The 26,880-nt window shown below is 40.8% G+C and overlaps 1 long non-coding RNA gene across 1 annotated transcript; it reads right to left on the reverse strand.

The window, feature by feature from the left end:
• Positions 1 to 871: 871 nt before the first annotated feature.
• On the reverse strand, positions 872 to 21,312 carry LOC143668859 (uncharacterized). Its single transcript, XR_013168592.1, has 4 exons — positions 21,154 to 21,312; positions 3,578 to 3,986; positions 2,441 to 2,544; positions 872 to 942 (listed from the first exon to the last, which is right to left on the reverse strand). It is a non-coding gene; the product is annotated as an uncharacterized LOC143668859 (long non-coding RNA).
• Positions 21,313 to 26,880: the final 5,568 nt, after the last annotated feature.

The raw sequence follows: 26,880 nt of genomic DNA on the forward strand, positions 1-26,880 counted from the left end.
GTCCTGTGTATTGACGGATGCTTAACAGCATCTCTGGCCTCTACCCACTAGATGCCAGTAGCAAACACACCGCTCCCCCAACAGTGTCAACCAAAATTGTCTCCAGACAGAGTCCCCTGGAGGTGGCGGGTGGGTGGGAGGGAAATCCTAGTTGAGAACCATTGCTATACATAAAAAATTCTGTGCTGGAATGGGCACACTTTCACACAGACTGGGGACACAGGCTCAGAGATGTAGCTGCAAACCCTTATGTTTCAAATTGGCGTTTTCCAGTAGTTGGGCAGGTGTGGTAGCTTCCAGATGTTTGGAACCCCAGGCAGAAAGGAGAGGTGGCAGTAGGGGCTGTTTGCATGGCGTCTTGGAAGAGGTGGGATTACGGGTAATTCTTGTCTGCAAACAGAACTTGCCCAGGCTCTCTTAGGGCATGGTCTTCCTTCCCATCTTCTGCAGCCAGGGCAGATTTTTTTCTTCTCGGTTCTGCAAAGTAACTATCTAAGCAGTTTCCTTCATAATTAATTATGTTACAAACATGTGGACATTTTGCCAAGCCAAAAACATAACAAAAGATACTTTATCTTTGGGTTTTCTATTTTCATACATAAAAACTTGAAAACATAAAGAAAGCGATATCATAAAGCTGGAACTGTTCTTAGAGCTGGCTGCCAACTCAGCAGCAACTAGTCTCATGTCAAGAGCTTGGTTGCCTCATTTGGCTATGGCAGCCATATTGAAAAACTTAGACACAGAACCTTTCTATCATAACAGGAAGCCCTATTGGACCGTGCTATCCTAGAGAAAACCTAGGCCATAGGCTTTGTATTATAGACAAGTAGTAAGTTCTAGAGAATATATATAAATTAGCTTACCTAGGGTGGGCCACAGTGACTCAGCAGGCAGAGTTCTTGCCTGCCATGCTGGAGACCCGGGTTCGATTCCCAGTGCCTGACCATGCAAAAAAATAAGAAAATAAAAATAAAAAATTAATTTACTTAAAGATAGACAGCTCATGGCAGAACGAAGTCTGGTTAAATTTCACTCCTGTGTTCCATCCCCATATAAAGCTGCCTCAGAGAAGTTTCAAATTTGTAATGCCACATGGGGTGTTAGCCACTGTAACTTAAAAATGGGGGTTGGAGGCAAATCAATAGGCCAAGTCTATTGATCTTGCCTCTACGAAAGGGGTTTGCCCCTTTGAAACTTATCTCTGCAGAAGGTGGGCTAAGCCTACTTAAAATCAGGCCTAAGAGTCATCCCCAGAGAACCTCTTTTGTTACTCAAATGTGGCCTCTCTCTGTCTCTCAGCTGACATGGCAAACAAACTTACTGCCTTCCCCCTCTCTATGTGGGACATGACTCCCAGAAGTATAAACTCCCTGGCAACAAGGGACAAAAATCCAAGGATGAGGTGGGACTCAGCATCAAGGGATTGAGAAAATCTTCTCGACCAAAAGGGAGAAGAGAGAAATGAGAAAAATAAAGTGTGTGGCTGAGAGATTTAGAACAGAGTGGAGAGATTATCCTGGAGGTTATTCTTAACATATTATATAGATATCCCCTCTTTAGTTTATGGTGTATTAGAGTGGCTGGAGAGAAGTACTTGAAACTGTAGCGCTGTGTTCCAGTAACCATGTTTCTTGAAGATGATTATATAATGATATAGGTTTTGCAATGTGACTGTGTGATTGTGAAAACCCTGTGTCTGATGCTCCTTTAATTGAGGGTATGGACAGATGAGTAAAAAATATGGATAAACTATAAACAAATAATAGGGGGAACAAATGTTAAAATAGAGTAGATTGAAATACTAGTGGTCAATGAGAGGGAGGAGTAAAGGGGTATGGCATGCATGAGTTTTTTTCTTTTTTCTTTCTTTTGCTGAAGAGATGCAAATGTTCAAAAAATTTATCATGGTGATGAATACACAACTATATGATGATATCGTGAGCCATTGATTGTAACCATGTATAGAATGTTTGTATGTGAAGAATGTTTGCATGTTTGCTTGTTGTTTACAGTAAAAATATATTTTTTTAAAAATGGGGGTTGGAGGCACGGAAAACAATTCCAAATCAATAAAAGGATGAACAAACTCTAAATAAAATTTTAGTTCAGTTCAAGAAACATATATTGAGTGCCTGCCATGAACCAGGAACTTAGTTCTGGGCACAAAATTGAAGAAAAAACAAAAGAGATCCTTTCAGCAGCAAATAGTGATAGCAAAGATAAAGATAAGCCGAGTGCTTGAGAGCACAGTGTCAAGCCTGGGGGTGAGGATGAATGGGAAAGAGTGGTTTAGGGTACACTTGCCAGGGTATACTTAGTAAAGAAGGTAGGACAGGTATTCAGGATGGAGGGACCTGCATTGCCTATGACACAGAGAACCAAAGCAAGATGGCAGCCTGGACTATTTCCTTGATTCTTGGCCTCAGTTACCTCTTACCTGCTGACAGCTCCTAAATCTGTATCTCCAGGGAAGATAGCTGTCTCTTCTCACTGGCTGTCCCACTTGGATTCCCACCCCTGAGCACGAGGTGTACCAGGAGACTAGAAACAAAGCATAGACATAGACACATTGTCTTCATAAATATTTCTCTTCTATCACACCTCTCCCACTCATTCTGCTTCCCAGTCAAGACACCGTCTTGACTAATAATAGCACTACCATTCACACAGAAATAACATTTTTGAGTTGAGTTGAGAGCCAGCCTTGACTCCTCTCTCTCTCTCTAACTCCCATATCCAACCAGCCACCAAATTCTATTCTATTTCATTAAAGTTTTTGAGAGTGCTCCATCCCCACAACCATCTTTTTCAGCCTCCTGTCATATCTCTCTTCCTTTACACATTTTTAAATTGAGATATAATTCACATACCGGAATATTCACCACTATCTAATTCCAGAATATTTTCATTGCCCCCAAAAGAGACCCCAAAACCATTACACAACACTTCCTATTTCTCCCTCCCCTAAGTCCCTGGAAATCACTAATCTATTTTCTGTCTTTATAGATTTACTTATCTAGATATTTCATATCTAGAATATCTAGATACTTATTCTAGATATTTCATATCAGTAAGATCATATAAGACGTGGCCTTTTGTGTCTGACTGGTGTCTCTCAACATGATGTCATCAAGATTCACCCATTGTTGTTGCATGTATCAGAACTTCATTCCTTTTTATGACTAAGTAATATTCCATCATGCCTATACCAAATATTTTTTATCCATTCATCCATTAATGGACATTTAGGTTGTTCCTACTTTCTGGCTATTGTGAGTAGTACTGTTGTGAATATTCATACACAACTTTTTGCATGGACATAACCTATGTTTTCCATTCTCTTCAGTGTCCCATCATCTCTTGATATGTCTGGCAAATAAACACCTCCATTTTCCCTGTCTCCAGGCTAAACCTCTCAACTCACCTCTATCCCAATCCCAGAGTCTTTTAAATGTGTATTTCTTATAAACATGTAATTAGAGGCTGTGCCTCTAACTAAAACCTTACAAGGACCATTACACTGAGGGGGAAAAAAAAACAAAAGCCTTAGTGTGGCCTACAAGACCTTGCCTACCTCTTCAAGCTCATCTCATGGTGCCGGGCTGAGGGGAGTGAGAAGCGCCTGTTTCCGCACACATGCCAGCTCTGGGGTCATTGCAGCAGGAATACCTTGGCCACTGGGGGCCGTTTGCATCTTTCCTGTCACCAGCCCTCAGCCCAGAACTTGTGAACAACCTGGAGCCACAAAAGTTGCACACTGAAGATTCTCTTTTCTCTCTTCTAAGAGAAAACTCCAGATCACAAATTCCGAGAAAGTTAGCTTCTTAAAAGGACCAGAAGGAGCATCCAATCCATTGACTGTCAAACTGTGCTTGGAGGAACCCCATGTGGCTGGGAGAGGTGTCGGAGCAAGGGAAGCTAAGCAGGCAGGGCTCTGTTGAGATCTGTTTCCAAGTAGTTCATTTGAATAAAATTTTCCACAGCTAAGAAAAATAATAAAAACATGGTTTGAGAACAAATTGATTTAATCTAACCCTCTCAATGCATCCATGAGAAAATTTAGGCAAAAGAGAACACATCTTTTCCTTCTTCAGGCTAAAAGTCAAGGACCTGTTCTCAGCTTCATGTGTGTACACCAGAGTTTTCAATGCTTCAGAGAGACCCTGCTTTTTCCCAGGTGTCTGTTATTTGGGCAGTTGCAAAAAATAGCATAATTAAGAAACCTCGATCTGGAGTGAAGCAGCGGAGACTTAGGAAAGGGAGTAGTTAAGAAAAGAAGAATAAGTGCTACAGAGAAAACAAGAAGTCAGGCTTTAAATCAAAAGTAAATAGAGCAGGGCAGGCCATAGTGGCTCGGCAGGCAAGAATGCTTGCCTGCCATGCCAGAGGACCCGGGTTTGATTCCCGGTGCCTGCCCATGTTAAAAAAAAAAAAAAAAAAAAAAGTGAATATAGCAGAGGGCAGCCCACTCAGGCTGGATTAGAGGTACCAGACAAAGAACCCATCTCCCTTATGACTTGTAAGACCCAACTGGTGCAGGCAGAAAAAACTGCCCCCAGAAACGGAGGGGAAAAGCAGAAACATCTGAGAGGCTGAGCCACGTTGGCCAGGCTTTAAAGAAAGTTTGGGGATGGCTCCCAGAAGCAAATTAAAGGGTGAAGACAAAGAAAGTAATGGGAAGGAGCTTTGGCAATGCAAGAGATGAACGCATCCTTCTCCTTTCTCTCGCTCCCCTGCCACTGACCCAGCCGAGAAAGCAGCAGCTGCTTTGAGATCCAGCACAATTTTTCAAAGCAATTAAAGAGAAGTGTTGAAGGTCTCAGGAGGGAGTGCTGTGTGGTTCTCCTGAGTCAGCAGGCACAGCCAGGACTTTTGGGGATGAGATTTGAAGGTCTCTAATTGATCCCCTTCGATGGGGAAAAAAATAAAAAGCAAGCAGCTACTCTTTTGGCTTAAAACTGCTGAAGGGGGTTGTCTCCTTTTCAACAGAAGTTTTCCATCAGAGGTGCCAGAGAGCAGCTTCCCTACTAGCTTAACTATTTATAAACGATCTGCACATTTTTCCTTGCTTTTTTTTTTTTTGGTCATCTCTTGAAGTATGCCTCCTGCCCTGACTTCATCAATTAACCATCGTTTGCCAGAAGTGAGTTGCGTCTGCTGTAACATTGATGCTATTCCAAACAGAGAAGCCCCTATATCTCTTTGGGTGGGAAAAGTCACAAAGACTCTGGGCTCAGTCTTAAATCTGAAGCCATCATTGGATCAAGAAAATTCAGTTAAAATAAAGCAGTCGGATGAAGCAGAGAAAGTGAATCCAACCTTTTTTTGTCACAAAACACACGGTAGCCCAGACGGTTGGCTGGTGTGCGGAATTGTTCCCTCTCCCTCTGCTTTGTCTGGTATTGTGCAGACGCGGCCTCCGAAAAAAGTTACAGTGACCTCAGAGCATTAGCTCAGAACAGAAAGGAGTGGGCTTCTAAGAGAGATGAAATCAGAGCGTTCCACTGTCCCTCAGGAGTGACACAGAACTCCTTCTCTTCCAGAAACATCGAGGCCAGAACTTCTTTTTCTGCTTTTCTCTAAAAGTGGAATAGTAGCAAAATCATCAAAGATTATTATTACTTACGGAAAAAAGTGCTATACACAGCTCAATACAATGGTCTATCTAAATGTGGGACCAAATATGGACCAGTGTCACATGCATGCTATTGCAGTGCAAGAAATAACGGCCTGATAGAAAAATGTGATGGACACATCTTTTGAGGGGACTCTAAAGAGACAAATTCAAGAAACATTTTTTTTTATTGTTCCAACATATCTACAATATAATATTACTAATTTTGATCACTGTCAATTACATAATGCAGTGATATTAATTGCATTCACAATGTTATGTTGTGAACGTTTTCTCCCTTAAGATGCAGCACAACAAATGAAATCAGAAAGAAAGATAGACAGTAAAGACTGAGATGGTATAATCTAGGAATGCCTAGAGTGTATAATGATAGTGACTAAATGTACAAGTTTAAAAAATGTTTTTGCATGAGGAAAAACAAAGGAATGTCATTACTGCAGGGTGCTGAAAATAGATGGCAATTAATATTTTAAAATTTCAACATATGTGTGAGACTAAAGCAAGAAATGTTTATTTGGTACAAAATTTATATTTTGACTAGTGCATTTCCTAATGTAACTTATGTAGACAGCTTAATTGAACACCATAAGTACATGGAACCTTGAGTAGGACATCAGATTTTGTTAGTTTGTCCAGAGTGATGCCCCAATACATCCCACAGTGATTTGAACACTGAATAAAAAGTATTTGCAGGGACTTCCGGAGAAGATGGCGGTTTAGTAAGAAGCGCAGGTCTTAGTTCCTCCTCCAGAACAGCAACTAAAGAAACAGAAACAATACGAAACAGCTCCCGGAGCCATGACAGAGACAAAAAAGACAGCATACCCCATTCTGGAACGGCTGAATGGGCAGGGAGAATCCGCTGAGGTGAGATACCCGAGGGGTGCGCGTTTTCCCGGCCGGGGCGGCTGGCGACTGGGGTCCCCTCCACGCACGTGGCTCCCCGGTCTGACTGGGAACGTTGGATAGTGGGGCCCTCCCGCCACGCTTGGCGTCTCGGGCCAGCTGGGCAATTTGGACCAGCACTCCCCCAAGCCGCGGCGGTCTCCCGGGCCAACTGCGAGATTCGGTTGGCAAGTTAAAGGAGCCACAGCATCTTTTACTGGTGGGCCCCGCAGACAGACGAGCACCACGAGCGCCACCTACTGGGCAGGAAAAGAAAAACAGAGCCCAGAGATTTCACAGAAAAACCTTTCAACCAGCCGGGTCCCACACCCAGGGAAATCTGATCAAATGCCCAGACACCAGCAGAAAATAATGGATTAAGCTCGGAAAATTGAATATATGGCCCAGTCAAAGGAACAAACCAATAGTTCAAATGAGATACAGGAGCTGAGACAACTAATGCTGAATATACGAACAGAAATGGAAAAACTCTTCAAAAACCAAATCAATAAATTGAGGGAGGACATGAAGAAGACATGGGCTGAACAAAAAGAAGAAATAGAAAATCTGAAAAAACAAATCACAGAACTTAGGGGGGTGATTTAAAGAGACAGAAGATAGAATTAGTGATTTGGAGGATGGAACATCTGAATTTCAAAAAGAAACAGAAACTATCGGGAAAAGAATGGAAAAATTTGAACAGGGTATCAGGGAACTGAATGACAATATGAAGCACACAAATATACGTGTTGTGGGTGTCCCAGAAGGAGAAGAGAAGGGGAAAAGAGGAGAAAAACTAATGGAAGAAATTATCACTGAAAATTTCCCAACTCTTATGAAAGACCTAAATTTACAGATCCAAGAAGTGCAGCGCACCCCAAAGAGAATAGACCCAAATAGGCGTTCTCCAAGACACTTACTAGTTAGAATGTCAGAGGTCAAAGAGAAAGAGAGGATCTTGAAAGCAGCAAGAGGGGGGTTTGTTCAGATAAAACCTAACCCCACAAAGGATAGGTCAAGCCTACTTAAAATTAGGCCTAAGAGTCACCCCAAAGAGAACCTCTTTTGTTGCTCAGATGTGGACTCTCTCTCCAGCCAACACAACAAGCAAACTCAACACCCTCCCCCTGTCTATAGGACATGACTCCCAGGGGTGTGGACCTTCCTGGCAACGTGGGACAGAAATCTTAGAATGAGCTGAGACTCAGCATCAAGGGATTGAGAAAACCTTCTCAACCAAAAGGGGGAAGAGTGAAATGAGAAAAGTTTCAGTGGCTGAGAGATTCCAAACAGAGTCGAGAGGTTATCCTGGAGGTTATTCTTATGCATTAAGTACATATCACCTTGTTATTCAAGACATAATGGAAAGACTGGAGGGAACTGCCTGAAAATGTAGAGCTGTGTTCCAGCAGCCACGTCTCTTGAAGATGATTGTATATTCATGATGATGAATATGCAACTATGTGATGATATTGTGAATTATTGATTATATATGTAGAACAGAATGATCAAAAGTTACAAATGTTTGCATTTGTTTGGTGTTTTTTGGCATTTAAAAAAATTTTTAAATTAATAAAGAAAAAAAAGTATTTGTAACATCCCCTTTGAGGAATGGTGAGAAAGGGGGAAAATTCAACCTCCCCAAGTTAAATTCTTGATATTCTCACAAGCAGTGTGGACAACCAAAGCTATAGGCTGAGCTCCCAATCTTGGGGGTTGTTCAAATGAAACTTAACCCCACAAAGAATAGATCAAGCCTACTTAAAATTAGACCTAAGGGTCACCCCAAGAGAACCTCTTTCGTTGCTCAGATGTGGCCTCTCTCTCCAGCCAACACAACAAGCAAACTCACCACCCTCCCCATCTATGTAGGATATGACTCCCAGGGGTGCGGACCTTCCTGGCAACGTGGGACAGAGATCCTAGAATGAGCTGAGACTCAGCATCAACGGATTGAGAAAAACCCTAGAATGAGCTGAGACCCAGCATCAAGGGATTGAGAAAACCTTCTCAACCAAAAGGGGGAAGAGTGAAATGAGACAAAGTGTCAATGGCTGAGAGATTCCAAACAGAGTCGAGAGGTTATCCTGGAGTTTATTTTTATGCATTAAGTAGATATCACCTTGTTATCCAAGATGTAATGGAGAGGCTGGAGGGAACTGCCTGAAAATGTGGAGCTGTGTTCCAGTAGCCATGTTTCTTGATAATGATTCTATAATGATACAGCTTTCACAATATGACTGTGTGATTGTGAAAACCTTGTGTCTGAGGCTCCTTTTACCTACCTTATCAACAGATGAATAAAACATATGGAATAAAAATAAATAATAGGAGGAAAAAATGTTAAAATAAATTTAGACTGAAATGCTAGTGATCAATGAAGGGGAGGGGTAAGGGTATGGTATGTATGAATTTCTTTCTGTTTTCTTTTTATTCCTTTTTCTGAATAGATGCAAATGTTCCAAGAAATGATCATGATGATGAATATGCAACTATGTGATGATATTGTGAATTACTGATTATATATGCAGAACGGAACAATCAAAAGTTAAGAATGTTTGCATTTGTTTGGTGTTTTTTGGTATTAAAAATTTTTTTTTAATTAATTTAAAAAAAAGATACAGCACTACTATTTTTTTAAAGCTCTATTTCTTAATCTCTCTCTCTCTGTGTCTCTATCCTCCTTCTAAATACACACACACATGCACACCCACACACACACCATCATAGCTCCCCAAAGAGTCTCTCATAAACTGTCCCCAATACCCAGGCTTCAGGACTCCTGTGTCTCCTTCTCCTCTTCCCTTTTCTGCCCATCTCTTAATTATATAGATCAATTTTGCCTTTCTGTATTCTAAATTCTCTTTTCTTTTTTTAAAATTTATTTTAAGGAGTTTAATTGAGATATATTCACATATCGCACAAGCCATCCAAAGCGTTCAATCAGTGGTTCACAATATCATCATACAATTGTGCATTCATCACTTAGAACCTGGACTCTGCACGAAGTAGAGCCTAGTGACCAGGGATTGATCCAGCAAGAAAGTGGGAGATGGCAGAAGGAGGAGAAGAGATGGGAAAAAATTTCAGACACATATGGGATTTCACACACAGCTCCATCCTCCTATTAGATATTTGTGGAGCCATGTCAAGAGAAGCACATTTATATGTAAGTCCAGGAGATGCTGTGCCTCAGCAAAGCCTCCCCCCTGCCCTTTCTCCCTCTGGGTTGCTCAGAAATTCCCCCAGTACCTCTGAACATGCAACCGGGCTTAGCCTGTTTTTCCCCAGTAACATTTCTCTTTGCAGACTTCTGAGCAAATATGCCAACTTCGGGGCTTCATCCTTTCCTTCTCCATGGTCTCTGTGTCTAGAGCCATGAGTGTCTGTTGCTCTGATTGTGTTATTTCTTTCCTAAGAGACCTGGGCCACCAAATGACCCATATACTGCCACAACCAAAGCAAACGGGGACTGCTCCAATACCTGGAAGTCTGGGAAGGCAGGAGGTGTCACTGCTGCCCATGCTGGGGGCCTCTGATAAGTCAAGGAATAAGTGGCAAGATGAGCAAAGCAACCCCATTTGTTACCCACCCAGACATATTGGGAGTAAATTGGATATTTTGTCTCCAATGTATAGCTCAGGCTGGCTCTAGGAGGGGAGGGGTACCTACAAGGATTGAGAAACCCTCAGGCTCATCCCCATCACCAGTGCAGAGGTCCCACCTTGAGAGGGCAAGCTATCTCACTGCTGGTATGTATTGAATTGTGCCCCACCGAAAAGAGAGGTTCACTGCCCTCCCCTCTATGTAGGACATGATTCCCGAGGTGTAAATCTCCCTGGCAACGTGAGATAGAAACCCCGAGGATGAGCTGGGATCTGACATCAATGGATTGAAAAAGCCTTCTTGACCAAATGGGGAAAGAGAGAAATGAGACGAAATAACGTGTCAGTGGCTGAGAGATTTCAAACAGAGTCAAGAGGTTATCCTGGAGGTTATTCTTATGCATTATATAGATATCCCTTTTCAGTTTATGGTGTATTGGAGTGGCTGGAGGCAAGTACATAAAACTGTTGACCTGTGTCCCGGTAGCCTTGATTCTTGAAGACGATTGTATAAAAATATAACTTTTACAATGTGACTGTAGGATTGTGAAAACCAATGTCTGTTGCTTCTTTTATCCAGGGTATGGACAGATGAGTAAAAAAATATATATGGATAAAGAATAAATAAATAATAGGGTGGACAAGGGATAAAATAAACTGGGTACATAGAAATACTAGTAGTCAATGAGAGGGAGGGGTAATGGGTATGGTATGTTTAAGCTTTTACTTTTTTCTTTTTATTTCTTTTTCTGGAGTGATGCAAATGGTCTAAAAAAATGATCTTGGTGATAAATACACAGCTGTGTGATAATATTGTGAGCCATTGATTGTACACTATGTACTGAATGTATGTGTGTTTGAAGATTTATCAATAAAAATATTTTCTTAGACTTCCGGAGAAGATGGCGGCTTAGTAAGACGCGCGGATCTTAGTTCCTCCTCCAGAAAAGCAACTAAGGAAACAGAAACAATACGAAACAGCTCCTGGAGTCACAACAGAGACCAAAAAGACAGCGTACCCCGTTCTGGAACGGCTGAACGGGCAGGGAGAATCCGCTGCGCTGCGGTGAGATACCCGAGGGGTGCGCGTTTTCCCGGCCGGGGCGGCTGGCGACTGGGGTCCCCTCCACGCACGTGGCTCCCTGGTCTGACTGGGAACGTTGGATAGCGGGGCCCTCCCGTCACGCTTGGCGTCTCGGGCCAGCTGGGCAATTTGGACCGGCACTCTCCCAAGCCGCGCGGCCAGCGACCCCGCCTCCACGCGCGGTTTCCCGGGCCGACTGCGAGATTCGGATTGGCGAGTTAAAGGAGCCACAGCATCTTTTACTGGTGGGCCCTGCAGACAGACGAGCACCACGAGCGCCACCTACTGGGCAGGAAAAGAAAAACAGAGCCCAGAGATTTCACAGAAAAACCTTTCAACCAGCTGGGTCCCACACCCAGGGAAATCTGATCAAATGCCCAGACACTAGCAGAAAATAATGGATGACGCTCGGAAAATTGAACATATGGCCCAGTCAAAGGAACAAACCAATAGTTCAAATGAGATACAGGAGCTGAGACAACTAATGCTGAATATACGAACAGAAATGGAAAAACTCTTCAAAAACCAAATCAATAAATTGAGGGAGGACATGAAGAAGACATGGGCTGAACAAAAAGAAGAAATAGAAAATCTGAAAAAACAAATGACAGAACTTATGGGAGTGAAGGACAAAGAAGAAAAAATGGAAAAAACAATGGATACCTACAATGGTAGATCTAAAGAGACAGAAGCTACAATTAGTGAACTGGAGGATGGAACATCTGAATCCCAAAAAGAAACAGAAACTATAGGGAAAAGAATGGAAAAACTTGAGCAGGGGATCAGGGAACTGAATGACAATATGAAGCGCACAAATATACGTGTTGTGGGTGTCCCAGAAGGAGAAGAGAAGGGAAAAGGAGGAGAAAAACTAATGGAAGAAATTATCACTGAAAACTTCCCAACTCTTATGAAAGACCTAAATTTACAGATCCAAGAAGTGCAGCGCACCCCAAAGAGAATAGACCCAAATAGGCGTTCTCCAAGACATTTACTAGTTAGAATGTCAGAGGTCAAAGAGAAAGAGAGGATCTTGAAAGCAGCAAGAGAAAAACAATCTGTCACATACAAGGGAAACCCAATAAGACTATGTGTAGATTTCTCAGCAGAAACCATGGAAGCTAGAAGACAGTGGGATGATATATTTAAATTACTAAAAGAGAAAAACTGCCAACCAAGACTCCTATATCCAGCAAAATTGTCCTTCAAAAATGAAGGAGAAATTAAAACATTTATAGACAAAAAGTCACTGAGAGAATTTGTGACCAAGAGACCAGCTCTGCAAGAAATACTAAAGGGAGCACTAGAGTCAGATACGAAAAGACAGAAGAGAGAGGTATGGAGTAAAGTGTAGAAAGAAGGAAAATCAGATATGATATATATAATACAAAAGCTAAAATGGTAGAGGAAAATATTATCCAAACAGTAGTAACACTAAAAGTTAATGGACTGAATTTCCCAATCAAAAGACATAGAATGGCAGAATGGATTACGACCCAGCAATACCACTACTAGGTATCTACTCAAAGAACTTAAGGGCAAAGACACAGACGGACATTTGCACACCAGTGTTTATAGCAGCATTATCTACAATTGCAAAGAGATGGAAACAGCCAAAATGTCCATCAACAGACGAGTGGCTAAACAAACTGTGGCGTATACCTACGATGGAATATTATGCAGCTTTAAGACAGACTAAACTTATGAAGCATGTAATAACATGGATGGACCTAGAGAACATTATGCTGAGTGAGTCTAGCCGGGAACTAAAGGACAAATACTGTATGGTCCCACTGATGTGAACCGACATTCGAGAATCAGCTTGGAATATATCATTGGTAACAGAGACCAGCAGGAGTTAGAAACAGGGTAAGATAATGGGTAATTGCAGCTGAAGGGATACAGACTGTGCAACAGGACTAGATACAAAAACTCAAAAATGGACAGCACAATAATACCTAAGTGTAATGTAACTAGGTTGGAACACTGAATGAAGCTGCACCTGAAATATGGTTTTTTGTTTGTTTGTTTGTATCTTTTGTTTTTGTTTTTTTTCTTTTTCCTTTTTATATATATATATTTTTATTAGTACTATTATTTTAATTCTCTTCTCTATATTAACATTCTATATCTTTTTCTGCTGTTTTGCTAGTTCTTTTCCTAAATCAATGCAAATGTACTAAGAAATGATGATCATACATCTATGTGATGAAACTAAGAATTACTGAGTGCATGTGTAGAATGGAATGATTTCTAAATGTTGTGTTAATTTCTTTTCTTTTTTTTGATTAATAAAAAAAAATAAAAATAAAAAATATTTTCTTAAAAGATGCATTTAAGTCCTAAGCCCCAGTCTCACAAATGTGACCCTATTTGGAACGAGGGTCTTTGAAGATGTTATTAGTTAAGATGAGGCCAAACTGCTTCAGCGTGGGCCCTGATCCAATACAACTGGTGTCCTTATAAGAAGAGGAGAACTGGGCATGTACAGAGAGAACAAAAGAGACAGCCATGTGATGGAGTCAGAGATACAGTTATGTCACAGATTCCCAGCAATCGACCACCAGACTCCTACAGACTTTGGGGGAGCATGGCTGTATAGAAACCTTGATTTCAGACTTCTGGCCCTCAAAACTGTGGGACAATACATTTCTCTTGTTTTCAGCCACCCAGTCAGTGGTATTTTGTTACAGCAGCCCTAGGAAGCTGTTCTAGTTTGCTAGCTGCTGGAATGTAATATACCAGAATCAGAATGGCTTTTAAAAAGGAGAATTTAATAAGTTGCTAGTTTACAGTTTTAAGGCCGAGAAAATGTCCCAATTAAAACAAGTCTATAAAAATGTCCAATCAAATGCATCCATTCAGGTAAAGATACCTTGGTTCAGGAAGGCCGATAAAGTTCAGGGTTTCTCTCTCAAGTGAGAAGGCACATGGTGAACACAGTCAGGGCTTCTCTCTCAGCTGGAAGGACACATGGCGAACATGGCATCATCTGCTACTTTCTCTCCTGGCTTCTAGTTTCATGAAGCTCCCTGGGAGGAATTTTCCTTCTTCATCTCCAAAGGTCGTTGGCTGGTGGACTCCCTGCTTCGTGGTGCTGCAGCATTCTCTGCTCTCTCTGAATCTCCCATTCTCCAAAATGTCTCCTCTTTTATAGGACTCCAATAAACCAATCAAGACCTACTCAAATGGGTGGAGACATGCTGTCACCTAATCCAGCTTAACAACCACTCTTGACTAAATCACATCATCCAGGGAGATGATCTGATTACAATTTCAAACATACAGTATTGAATAAGGACTATTCTACCTTTATGAAATGGGATTTTGATTAAAACATGGCTTTTCTAGGGAGCATTCTTCCTTTCAAACCAGCACAGAAGCTAAGACACCTACCTCACTTTGGGATTCCTAAGCACACCCTGATGCCCCAAATCCGACCTCTGTTAATTCGACTTGTTTCAGAAAGGTTGGATTGGTTAATCATTCCTGGTTCTAAACTTTCCCGCACCGACCTGATCCAATTACTTCTGATTGCCCAAGCTTGGCTCTATGACCCTCCTGGTAAAGGAAACACTTTAACAGTGTGTCCAATCTGAACACAAACACTGAAGCTTTCTTTCTTTTCTTTTGATACCCAGTTAAGAGTTCAATATACAAGTCACTGTTACTCTGAAGCTAGCTTTATACTCTCTCCTGGGCAGTCAGGAAGTAAAAGATGCCACACACACAGCACACGTCTCAGTGACAGTAAGTCAGCAAATAACCCCTAAGGCTGGACTGCACAGTCACACACACACTGCCTTTCAATGCATGCTCCAATCGTGACTCAACATTCCAGTGTCTACTGCTACATAACAAACCTTCAGTGGCTTAAAATGACATGTTATCACTATATCTCATAGTTATGTGGATGGGTGGGGTTCAGTTGGGTAGTCTGTGCTTTTGAGCCTTTCACACAATTGCAGTCAGATAGCACCAGTGGCTGCAGTCATTTGGAGGGTGGACACCTAATAAGGCGTTTTCAGTCATGTGTTTGGTGCTGTGGCTGGAATAGCTAGGACCTCTGGGGGCTGCTCAGGCATTTCTCTGTTCTCCTGTAGACTCTCCACCTGGTTAGCTTGAGCTTCCTCACAGCATGTTAATTTCAGAGTAGTGGGATTTCTTAAATGGCAGCTGGCATTCCTCACAGTAAAAATTCCAAGAGACGCAAGTAGAAGCTTCAAGGTTTCTAATGACCTAGGCCAGCATCATTCCTGCCATATTCAATTGGCCAAAAGTGAATCCCATGCTTTCTGCATGATTTTTCTATAAATCTACAACTGCTCTGAAAAATAAAGTTAAAAAAAAAATGTTACAGGTCAGCCTAGTTTCAAGGGGAGAGGATTGCACAGGGCATAAATATAAGAAGGTATAATATATTATATTGGGGAGCTATCTTAAACCAGCTAGTGCAATCCGTCATACTAATTTCTCAAGTTTCCTCAAGCCTGTAGCAATGACTTCAAAGTCTGCTTGATTATGAATTCCACAGCAACAGCCAAGCTCCCAGGAGAGTTTGTCTCAAATTGTAAAGTACAGGAAAAGTTGTGAGCTAGACTTCACAAAACTACTACCAACCTCCTTTTTCATTCTAGAAAGAATTCTTAATTTCTTATGAAAATGTATGTCCTTTGAAACAAGGTTACAAGTCACCTGACTGGCAATGACATGAAAGTGTCTTTTTTTTTTTTTTTTTTTTTTTTGTATGAGCAGGCACCAGGGATCGAATCCAGGTCTCTGGCATGGCAGGCGAGAATTCTGCCACTGAGCCACTGTCGCACTGCCCTTTCTTTTTTTCCTTCTTTCTTTTTTCTTGAACATGTCTTTTAAATACTGTAACTAACTCCTATTTCTAAGTATCCTCATATTTCCTTTATCCATGCATTTTCCTGAAACACACCTGATTTAGCAATGAACATCCTGTATGCTGCAAAACCTCTCGGTCCTGAGAAAATTGCAATGAGGGGGGGGTTCCCTACTTTTAGGGATTTCATTAACTTACGTTATGCTGCTTACAGCTATCTTCCCCAAACAGTTGTGATGTCAATTCTTGTGTTGTGAGGTCTCCACAATGTCTCTTTGTCCATCTGGTGATTGTCCCAGTCCATGATGGGTTATATCTGGTTCACCTGACTCTGAAACTCTGCAAATCCAGTAAGGTGGCAGTGAAGATGCATTCTTGGATTGATTGCTTTAATCTAAGATACATCTGAGTGCCACACTTTAGATCCAAAATCTCATATAGTATGACTGTTTTAGTTTGCTAAAGCTGATAAAATGCAATATACCAGAAATGGGTTGGCTTTTACAATGGGGATTTATTAACTCACAAGTTTACTGTTCTGAGGGCATGAAAAATGTCCAAATCAAGGCATTAACAGGTGACGCTTTCTCCCTGAAGACTGGCTACCGGCAATCCTCAGCAACTCTGTCACGTGTCCAGGTGCATGGCAACGTCTGCTGATCTCTTCTTTCTCTCCTGGTTTTTGCGCTTGCAGCTTTTGCTTCCAGCTTCTGCCTTCAGTGACATCCTCTCTGTTTCTGTGGTTTCTCTCTGTTTTCTGTGTGTCCTCTCTGAGTTTCTCTGGCTTGGTCTCTCTGTGCTTCTCTGCGTGCTTCTCAGAATTGTACTTCTTATAAAGGACTCCAGTTAGGGAATTAAGACCTACCTGGAATGAGTTGGGTCACATCTCAATGTAAGAGTCTACTCACCAAAAGATCCTACTTACAATGGGTACATACCTACAATAGGTTTACACCCACAGGAATGAATTAGCTTTAAGAACACGATTTCTGGGAACATAACAGCTTCAAACCATCACAATGTCTTAAAATGTAACTCATACAAACCTGGCACTTCACAAGACACAGTCTTGGTGAGGAGGGTCATAGCCAAAGAACCAGCGATTTTTCAGGAAAATATAACAGAAAGCAGTTCAAATTGTATTTGGATTAGTGAATACTAATACAAATGCAAATTTTTTCCTTGTTATAATACATCAACCATCATGAGGCAGAAAGAGTGCTGGATAGACGAGCACAGCTGAGTGGCTCTGGACCATGGGTAAGGTCAGTGAGTAAGGGCACCCAGATCTACTCCCTGCACTCTGAGTTCCCCATTAGAGCTGGAAGTTTCCTTAAAAATCAGTCAGCACTTTTTGCCCAAGTGAGAGAAACTAAAGAGACAAAACAATTACATGTAATACATGATCCTGGACTGGATCTAGTCATGGAGGAAAAAATGTCCAAAATGATATTATTAGGACACTTGAGAAAACTGGAATATGGACTGTGTGTTTTATATCAATGTTCAATTTCTTAAACTTAATGACTGTACTTAATGAGGTTACATAAGCAAATATCCTTGTTCTTAAGAAATGTATATGGAAGTACTGTGTTTGAGGAACATGGTGTGTGCAACTAACTCTCAATATCTAGAAAATAGATAAATAGATGAGAGGACAGATGGATTGATGGATAGATAGATAGATAGACACAATGATTTCACAAATGTGGAAATGTGTTGTGCCGGTCTGAATCTGTGGTGGACCCCAGAAAAGCCATGCACTTTGATCCTCATTCAATATTGCTGGGTGGGAGCATTTTGATTGTTTCCATGAAGATGTGACCCACCCAATTGTGTGTGGTAACTTCTGACTAGATGATTTCCATGGAGGTGTGTCTCCACCCACTGAAGGTGGAGTTGCTTACTGGAATCCTTTAAAAGAGGAAACATTTTGGAGACAGTCCCCTTTTGGTAGGGCCACGTGAAAGCCAGCAGATGCCGCCATGTTCGCCATGTGCCCTTCCAGCTGAGAGAGAAACGTTGAACGCCGTTGGCCTTCTTGAACCAAGGTATCTATCCCTGGATGCCTTAAATTGGACATGTCTATAGACTTGTTTTAATTGGGACATTTTCTCAGCCTTAGAACTGTAAACTAGCAACTTATTAAATTCCCCCTTTTAAAAGCCGTTCTGTTTCTGGTGTATTGCATTCCAGCAGCCAGCAAACTAGAACATGTGTTAAAAGTTGCTAAACCTAGATATCTGAATAGGTGGTACATTGCAGATCTTGCTATTGGTTTTGTATTTTTGCAACTGTTCTGTAAGTTTGAAATTTTTTCAAAATAAAAGTTGTTTTTATTTAAGTCAGTCAGCATCAATTTCCTCCCATGGTTTTCTACAAAGTACATGCTTAATAAATTTTGAGTGGTTGAAATGGACTTGGACAAATGTAATTCTCTTACCCTCAATGCCTACTAACAGATTCCATATTTTTGTTAAAGTTATGAACATCTAAGATTTGTATGAAAAATAGGTTAAAAATTTTAGTGACAAGACAATCTGTAGGAAATTTTCCACACGCTTAGCTTTTTTACAACTATCTTGACTTCAGCAGAATGGACACATTCCATTTAAAGACTGGCTCCACCATGACACTGAATTTCTGTTATCAGTGCCTTCTGTGCTGTCCATCAAGCACCCCTATTTTACCATATCTTTTTTGGCTTCAGAGGCCCATGTGGTCAATAACTTTAGGAGGCAGATGGCAGCACACAGGAAAGTGGTCTGAGTCATATGAACTTCAAATGAGAAGGACTATTGCGTAAAAAAAGATAAATAATGGCTTGAAAGTGACAGCAGGGAGGAAAGGAAAGCCACTAGCCTACCTGGGCTTGTGGAACATGGGAATAAATATGGAAGGATATAGCAATCTCATCCCACTGAGACTGCACGCGAAGCATTAGTCTCAGAGAGTAGAAAGTAAAGCCAGCCTTTGGGGAGAAAGATGGGAAGGAAATTTAAGACTGTGGTAGATCAAATCATGGTGTCCTACAAGACCAGGTCAAGTCCTAATCCCTGGGAATGTAGATGTGAACTTGTTTGTAATTGGAAGATTTGGACACAGAAGTAGAAGTCAGAGAAGACAGAAAGAGACAGATCATCATGTGATGAAGGCAGAGATTGATGGCCAGTGCACCACCAACACAACGTTACAAACTTCAGAGAAGACACAGCATGCCGACACCTTGATGTTGGATTTCTAACCTCCAAACTGTGATCCAGTAAATTCTCCTCGTTTAGGTCTACCAGTGTGTGGTATTTGTTATAGTAGCCCTAGCAAACTAAGACAAGGACAAAGGGAGATTCAAATTCAGGGGAAGAGAGCTTTGAGAGGGTGCTTTGGAGAAGGTTGGAAAGAAAGAAGGCATTGGAGAAAGCCCAGAAGAGGCAGTGAAGATCCTGTGAGGATGGCAGTTAAGAGAAAGACAGTTACAAATCAGGTTTGACATTGTCAGAACTATGGACTTTCACCTCCTTTCCTGGCCCAGGGGATAGCTGAGTTACTGGAGTGACAAGCTGCATCATCCAGTATTATATGGAATGCCCTACCACTACCCAAACAGTTGTTGAGAAGGGGAGTCTCCTCTCAGACCTGCAGGCATTGTCACATGACAAGCTATCTCCCTAGGAACAAAGTTTCCTTTGTTACAGCTAACAAACATGATGTGCTGTCCCTGAGTCTTCCGTTTACCACCCCACAAGACCATATTTGGCCACAGAGCACAGTCATTGAAGTCACAGGCTTAAGAATCAGTAGAAGGTGACACTTGGAAACTATAGAACATTCAGTAGGTAAGTTATTAAGCATTTTCTCATTCTATAGTATGAGGACAATAATGGTTCATTATAATAGGGCCTGGTCTCTTCAATTGAGAACTTAATTTGTATTTCTTTTCCCGGTGTTGGTGGTGGCCCTCTACTAGAATGTGGAGTTACCAGTCTTCCAGTCTTGGGCATCCAAACCCTATGTACCCTTTATTAAGTGACACCCTGTGCTCTCAAAGGAGTCTTTGTTTCCTACCCACTCTCTCTTTCCTTCGATCCTGCCCACTTCGCTTCTGGGGCAGAAAGTATACACTCATTTGGGGACTTACTGCCTCTTCTTTACCAGTATTTCCCCCCCTCTTTTGTTAATTTCTAATGAAGTGACATACTCTACAAGGTGCTACCTCATGATCTGACAGAGCTATGCAAACTTAAAGTTGTGTTATGATTCCACATAATGTAAAGACAGGCAAGATAGGTGTTTACAGAATACTCACTGTTTTGGCTATTGGGTGATCAAACAGTTAGTCCTTTGGGACCTATGCAGAGGATGGAGGGCTGGGGGATTTTTTAGTGGTATTAAACAAGAAATGTCAACAATGACCCTATGTTGGACACGGTTTCCATTTTCAACTGATACCCAAATGAGGAAGTCATTTTTCCAAAAGGTTAGCAGGAAAAACCCTTCCCTCCACTCCAATACACCACAGAGAACAAGATTCAGAAAACAGGGATGGCTGGCCAAAGTGCAAAGCCTCAGACTTCAGCCTCAGAGGCAATAATACAAAGAGAGAGGGGAGGGGAGGGGTGTGGGGGAGGGATCGAAGGAGGGGAGCAGAAGAGGTGGAGGGTAGAGAGAGAAGGCATTCCTTGGGGAATAAATAGCAACAGACATTTGACAGAAATATCAGAAGCAGCTTTCTCTAGAATATTATGGGTAAAAACTTTGTTCTTGAGTTTTGAGGCAGTCACATAAGCAGAGTTTACTGCAAATATCATAGGTACCCTGAAACAATAAAGCAGAATCATTAAGAAATTGGTCATTAAAACCAAAATCCCTGGGGGAAAGTATGAATAGTGTTTTTAGGATTGTTTCCATTTATATGCAGTTCCTATTCCATTTGAAGGGATTTTAGCCATTTTCAATGGATCCCTGTATTGGTTTGTTAATGCTTCCAAAAGCAAAATACCAGAAATGGAATGGCTTTTAAAAAGGGAATTTAGTAAGTTACAAATTTATAGTTCTAGTGCCAAGAAAATGTCCAAACTAAGACACAACAAGAGGTTACCTTCACTCAAGAAAGGCTGATGCCATCCGGAACACCTCTGTCAGTTGGGAAGGCACGTGGCTGGCAACTGTTGATCCCTTGTCCTGGACTCCATTGCTTTCAGCCTCTATTTCCTGTAGGGGTTCCTCACTTGGCATCTGTGGGCCTTCACATAGCTCCTCTATGACACAACTCTGGGTTCTGGCTTGCTCAGCATCTCATGGGAAGGCACATGGTGACATCTGTTGGGCCCTGAATCTCCAAATGTCTAGGTCTCCTGTTGGCTCTGTCAGCTCTGAAGCAATTGTTCTCCAAGCATCTGCATCTGCTCAGCTCTGAGCTCTCTTTTAAAGGACTCCAGTAAACTAATCAAGCCCCACCTGGAATGGTTGGAGTCACATCTACATCTAATCAAAAGGTCACACTCACACTGGGCATATAACATCTACATGGAGATAATCTAATCAAAATTTCCACCCTACAGTACAAAATCAGGATTAAAAGAAATGGCTGTTCCCACAAGATTAGATCAGGATTAAAACATGGCGTTTCTGGGGTACATAATAATTTCAAATCGGCACAGGACCCTACCAGGCATCATATATATATATATATATATATATATATATATATATATATATATATATATATATATATATATATATATATATATATATATATTAAATGAGTGCTTTTTGTCTGACTATAACAGTAAAATAATCTAGAACCTAGTGTGGACAAAGCCAGGTATTCTATTTTGCAAGTTGCCAGAATTTGATATACCAGAAATGGAACAACTTTTAAAAGGGCTTATTAATTTGCACATTTAGATAATTAAGGATGTGAAAATGTCCAAATTAAAGCAAGAGTACAGAAATGTACAATCTAAACCATCCAGGGAAAGATACCTTGGTTCAAGAAGGCCAGTGATGTCCAAGATTTCTCTCTCAACTGGAATGGAACATGGCAAACATGGTGACATCTATTAGCTTTCTCTCCAGCCTTCTTGTTTCATGAAGCTCCCCCAGGGGAATTTTCCTTCTTCACCTGCAAAGGTCTCTGGCTGCCTGGGCTCTGTAGCTTTTTACAAAATGGTTCCCTCTTAAAGGGCTCCAGTAAGTAACCCCAGCTTGAATGGGTGGAGACCCATCTCCATGGGACCCATCTAATCAAAAGTTACCACCCACAACTGGGTGGGTCACATCTCCATGGAAACAGTCAAAAAGCTCCCACCCAGCAATAATGAATGAGGATTAAAGAACTTGGCTTTTCTGGGGTTCACAACGGATTCAAACTGGCACACCAGGTAAGTAGTCCACTCCCAGAATGCGCCTCAAATTCAGAGTTAGCTTATACTAAAATGCCTGTGCTCCTTTTGTATATCAAAGGATATTATCAAGAAACTGGAAAACCAACTTACAGGATGAGAAGAAATACTTGCAAGTCACATATCTGATAAGTGATATCCATAATATATAAAGAAAGCCTACAACTCAACAACGAATAGACAAAAATCCAATTGAAAACAGGCAAAGGACTTGAACACACATTTCTCCAAAGAAGATATTCAAATGGCCAATAAGCACCTGAAAAGATGTCCAATATCATTAGCCAGTAGGGAAATGCAAATCAAACCACACTGACATACCACTTTACACCCACAAGAATGACTATTATTAAACAAACAAACAAACAAAAGAAAAACAGAAAGTAATAACCTTTAGCCAGGACACAGAGAAACAGGAATCCTTCTGCATTATTGGACTGGTACAGCCACTGTGGAAAACAATTTCACAGTTCCCCAGAAAATTAAATATAGAATTGCCTTATTATTGGGCAATTCTACTCCTAGGTATATACCTAAAATGATTAAATACAGAGATTTGCATAGATACTTGTACACCAATGCTCATAGAAGCATTATTCACAATTGCCAAAAGGTAGAAGCAACCCAAGTGTCCATCAACCAATGAATGGATATGCACAATGGAACTCAGCTGTGAAAAGGAGTGAAATTATGATACATGCAACCAACATGGATGAACATTGCAGACACATGTTAAGTGTAATAAAACAGATGCAAAAGGAGAAATATTTCATGCTTCTACCAAATGAAATGCCTAAAATAAACAGATTCATATTGACTGAGAGTAGATTCATGCATACCAGGGGAAGGGGTAGGAAGAATAGGGAATTATTGCTTCATGGGTGCAGAACTTCTATTTGGGTGAAGGAAAGGTTTTGGTAATGGATGGTGGTGATGGTAGCACAATATCAGAATGTAATTAGCATCACTGAATTGCTAAATTCAGTGGCTAAAATGGGAAATTTTGTGCTGTATATATGCCACTACAATAAAAATGTGTTTAAATGCCTGTGCTCTCACTGACTCACTACTAACAGATAATTATTAAAAAGGCTATTTATATGTGGAGCATATTGTGTTTTCTAACTTTATCAATCTCTTACCTTCACTGAGAGACTAATGTTGGGATGGGTCTGTGCTCATGGCAGGTTGATGGTCATAACTAGAGTCCCCCTGCCTAGAGCAAAGTAGGAGGTGGGAAAGGAAGGAAAGAAGTCAGTATTTGTTGAATTAATGCCTTGTCCCAGGCACTGTTTCCACATAGGCTCTTAATTAATTGTCTCAACAACTCTGATGAGGACACTGAGGTTTAAAGGGGTTGAGTAATTTGCTCAAGATCCCAGAGTCAGGATATGAGGCACCAAATTCTAACTGAGCTCTGCCCTCTCCAATGTTGTCCTGTTCTTGCCACAGGACATTGGTGCAACCATCACCAAACCTAAGCCTTTACTTTGTGCTCCAAATCATAATAAAGTGTATTTCCAAACCATCCTCTGATAATAGCATGTCGAGGGAGTCTTAGCAATGATACTCGGTTATGGAGAGGGATGTGGAGGTGGGAATAGGAGTAGCAAAAGAACAGACATGGCTTTCCCGCGAGGAAGTCAGCACACTTAGGATCATCACTGACCTACATACATTGCATTACCTGGCCAAGTACGACATGTCCCTCAAGATTTGGCTCATATACTACCCAACTTCTATGCAGTCACCCCTCCACCCTGCTACCCCTGGGTTCTCTTGATGCATTTTAAGGAGTTTTGTGCACCTGACTACCATCTCAGGACTGAATATATTCCCACATTCCCTTCCTTCAACCCCAAACTCACCTAAAGTGGGAAGAGAGTATCCTGAGGCAAGTGGGCCTTCGGCCACAATGTCAGAGTCTATGCAGAGGTTCAGTGGATGAGTCCAATCCAGGACAGCTGGAAGGACAGGGCCAAAGGGATCCCACTCAATGGTTACCTCTGGACAGCTGACAGCTATGGGCATCCTGCCAGACGGAATTATTAGGGTTACTCCCAGGCCAGTGGTCCTTAAGCTTTCTGGTCCTGCAATTCCTTTATTATTATAATTTAAAATCTCCAAAAGCTTCTGCTTACGTGGGTGATATATCGATAATTTCCGTATTAGAAATTAAGACTGAGAACAATTTTAAATATTTATTTGTTAACTCGTATAAAAATAATGAACCCATTAATGTTAACGCAACAACCCTTATATTTTCCAAAACCGATTAGTAAGAAGGTAGTGAGGTAGATTGGATTATGTGTCCAACAAAAGGCATGCTCTTAATTTTTTTTTTAATAAACTTTTTATTTTGAAGTAATTTCAAACTTACAAGACAGTTGCAAAAATAATACAAATACCATACAAAGAACTCCACCCTACCCCCACTGTTCCAGACACCTATATCTACCAGTTTTAACATATTTCTACCTTTGCCATCTTTCTTTTTCTCTTTCCCTCCCTCCCTCCCTTCCTCCCTCCCTCCCTCCTTACCTTCCTTCCTTCCATCTATCCATCTGTTGATCATCTATCTGTCCATTTATTGGACATTTAAAAGTAGTTTGCGATCATTATAATCCTCACACAGTACTTCCATGTACATTTCTTACAAACAAGAATACATTCACTTATGTAATCACCTTAAGTGCAGTTACCAGGTTCAGAAATTTAATGATATAAAGCTAATATTCTATATTCCAGCGTACATTCTTATGTCCCAAAAATGTCCTTTTGAGTCTTTTATGGTCCATTTTCTAGCTCCTGTTCTGTATATTATGTATTCAATGTAATTGTTTTTATTTCTTTAGTTTCTCTTTCTTTTCTAATTGTTAAACATATATACAACATAAATCTTCCCATCCCACCCCTTCCCAAGGCTACCATTCAATAGGATTAATCTCATTCGCAGTGTTGCAGTGCCCTCACCACCATCCATCATTAGAACTTTCCCTTTACCACAAACAAAAACCCTACACTCGTTTTGCATTAAGTCTCACTGCCCTGCCCCCTCCACCCCCATCCCTGGTAACTTGTGCTCTAATTTCTGTCTCTGAATTTGCATATTCTCTGATATTTTCTTTATAGTTACCATGGGGCTTAAATTTCACATCCTAGATCTGTAACAATCTTTTTTTCATTGATACCAGCTTAATTTCAGAAGCATACATACATGCACCATGTTCCTATTGCCTTCCAGCTCCTTACCCTTACGTTGTTTTTGTCACAAATTGCATATTTATGCATTAGGAGTCTAAAACCATTGTTCATCATTACATTTTATGCATTTGTTTTTTTAGATCTTGTAGGAGGTAAAAAGTAGAGTTACACATCAAAAATACAGTAGGACTGGTATTTATATTTACCCATGCCATTGATTTTACCACAGATCTTTATTTCTTCTGCAGAACTCCCTTTAGCATTTCTTGCCAAGGCTAGTGTAGTGGTGATGAAATCCTCCTGCTTTTGTTATCTGGGACTGTCTTAATACCTCCCTCCTTTTTGAGTAGCAGCTTTGCCAAATAAGGTATTCTTGGATGGCATTTATTTATTTATTTTTTTGCTTTCGGCACTTCAAATATGTCTTTCCCCTACTTCTTTGCCTCCAAAGTTTCTGCTGAGGAATCAGCACCTAATCTTATTGAGGCTCCCTTATATGTGATGCATTGATTCACTCTTGCGGTTTTCGGAATTCTCTCTATATCTTTGCCGTTTGACTTTTTTTATTATTAATTTTTAAATTAAAAATGATATTACAAGAAAGAAACATAAACATTCTTAACATACGATCATTCCTTCTACATATATAATCAGTAATTCACAATGTCATCACATAGTTGCATATTAATCATCCTGATCATTTCTTAGAATATTTGCATCAATTCAGAAAAAGAAATAAAAAGACAACAGAAAAATAAAACGAAAACAGAAAAAAAAATTATACATACCATAGTCCTTACCCTTCCCTTTCACTGATCATTAGCATTTCAAACTAAATTTATTTTAACATTTGTTCCCCTATTATTTATTTTTATTCCGTATGTTCTACTCGTCTGTTGACAAGGTAGATAAAAGGAGCATCAGACACAAGGTTTTCACAATCACACAGTTACATTGTGAAAGCTATATCATTATTCAATCATCCTCAAGAAACATGGCTACTGGAACACAGCTCTACATTTTCAGGCAGTTCTCTCCAGCCTCTCCATTACATCTTGGATAACAAAGTGCTATCTACTTAATGCGTAAAAATAACCTCCAGGATAACCTCTCCACTCTGTTTGGAATCTCTCACCCATTGACACTTTGTCTCATTTCACTCTTCCCCCTTTTGGTCAAGAAGGTTTTCTCAATCCCTTGATGCTGAGTCTCAGCTC

Source organism: Tamandua tetradactyla, chromosome 25 (genome assembly GCF_023851605.1).
Source record: "Tamandua tetradactyla isolate mTamTet1 chromosome 25, mTamTet1.pri, whole genome shotgun sequence".
Classification (NCBI taxonomy): domain Eukaryota; kingdom Metazoa; phylum Chordata; class Mammalia; order Pilosa; family Myrmecophagidae; genus Tamandua; species Tamandua tetradactyla.